Here is a 2,329-nt window from a genome sequence, read left to right on the forward strand (position 1 = left end):
GAAAGGTGTTAATGAGTATTTTAAAAGGGAGTAATCCTTAGTTCCATAGGTGGACGCAGTTTCGAGATATCGCCATAAAGGTGGACCAGGGGTGACCCTAGAATTTGTTTGTACAATATGGGTATCAAAAGAAAGGTGTTAATGAATATTTTAAAAGGGAATAATCCTTAGTTCCATAGGTGGACGCCGTTTCGAGATATCGCCACAAAGGTGGACCAGGGGTGACCCTAGAATTTGTTTGTACAATATGGGCATCAAACGAATGGTGTTAATGAGTATTTTAAAAGGGAGTGGGCCTTAGTTCTATAGGTGGACGCCGTTTCGAAATATCGCCATAAAGGTGGACCAGGGGTGACTCTAGAATGTGTTTGTACGATACGGGTATCAAATTAAAGGTATTAATGAGGGTTTTAAAAGGGAGTGAAGGTTGTTGTATAGGTGGTCGCCTTTTCGAGATATCGCCATAAAGGTGGACCAGGGGTGACTCTAGAATGCGTTTGTACGACATGGGTATCAAATGAAAGGTGTTAATGAGTATTTTAAAAGCGAGTAATCCTTAGTTCCATAGGTGGACGCCGTTTCGAGATATCGCCATAAAGGTGGACCAGGGGTGACCCTAGAATTTGTTTGTACAATATGGGCATCAAACGAAAGGTGTTAATGAGTATTTTAAAAGGGAGTGGGCCTTAGTTCTATAGGTGGACGCCGTTTCGAAATATCGCCATAAAGGTGGACCAGGGGGACTCTAGAATGTGTTTGTACGATATGGGTATCAAATTAAAGGTATTAATGAGAGTTTTAAAAGGGAGTGGCGGTAGTTGTATATGTGAAGGCGTTTTCCAGATATCGACCAAAATGTGGACCAGGGTGACCCAGAACATCATCTGTTGGATACCGCTTATTAATTTATATATGTAATACCTGCCAAAATTTTAAGGGTTTTTTATTTCGCCCTGCAGAACTTTTTCATTTTCTTCTACTTAATATGGTAGGTGTCACAACCATTTTATAAAGTTTTTTCTCAAGTTATATTTCGCGTCAATAAACCAATCCAATTACCTCACCATGTTTCATCCCTTTTTTCGTATTTGGTATAGAATTATGGCATTTTTTTCATTTTTCGTAATTTTCGATATCGAAAAAGTGGGCGTGGTCATAGTCGGATTTCGTTCATTTTTCATACCAAGATAAAGTGAGTTCAAGTAAATACGTGAACTAAGTTCATTAAAGATATGTCGATTTTTGCTCAAGATATCGTATTAACGGCCATGCGGAAGGACATACGAACGACTGTGTATAAAAACTGGGCGTGGCATCAACCGATTTCGCCCGTTTTCACAGAAAACAGTTACCGTCGTAGAGTCTATGCACCTACCAAATTTCACAAGGATTGGTAATGTTTTGTTCGACATATGGCCTTAAAAGTATTCTAGACGAATTAAATGAAAAAGTGCGGAGCCACGCCCATTTTGAAATTTTCTTTTATTTTTGTATTTTGTTGCACCATATCATTACAGGAGTTGAATGCTGACATAAGTTACTTATATACTGTAAAAATATTAAACTTTTTGTTAAAATTTTACTTTAAAAAAAATTCTAAAAGTGGGCGTGGTCCTTCTCCGATTTTGCTAATTTTTATTGGGCGTACATTTAGTAATAGGAGTAACGTCCCTGCCAAATTTCATCATGATATCTTCAACGACTGACAAATTACAGCTTGCAAAAGTTTTAAATTACCTTCTTTTAAAAGTAGGCGGTGCCAAGCCCATTGTCCAAAATTTTACTAATTTTCTATTCTGCGTCATAAATTCAACTCATCTACCAAGTTTCGTCGCTTTATCTGTCTTTGGTAATGAATTATCGTACTTTATTGGTTTTTCGAAATTTTCGATATCGAAAAAGTGGGCGTGGTTATAGTCCGATATCGTTCATTTTAAATAGGGATCTGAGATGAGTGCTCAGGAACCTACATACCAAATTTCATCAAGATACCTCGAAATTTACTCAAGTTATCGTGTTAACGGACAGACGGACGGACATGGCTCAATCAAATTTTTTTCGATCCTGATTATTTTGATATATGGAAGTCTATATCTATCTCGATTCCTTTATATATGTACAACCAACCGTTATCCAATCAAACTTAATATACTCTGTGAGCTCTGCTCAACTGAGTATAAACAAGTAAGGAAGGTTAAGTTCGGGTGTAACCGAACATTACATACTCAGTTGAGAGCTATGGTGACAACATAAGGGAAAATAACCATGTAGGAAAATGAACCGAGTGAAACTCTGGAATGTGTTTGTATGACATGTGTATCAAATGAAA

Source organism: Eurosta solidaginis, chromosome X (genome assembly GCF_040869045.1).
Source record: "Eurosta solidaginis isolate ZX-2024a chromosome X, ASM4086904v1, whole genome shotgun sequence".
NCBI lineage: Eukaryota > Metazoa > Arthropoda > Insecta > Diptera > Tephritidae > Eurosta > Eurosta solidaginis.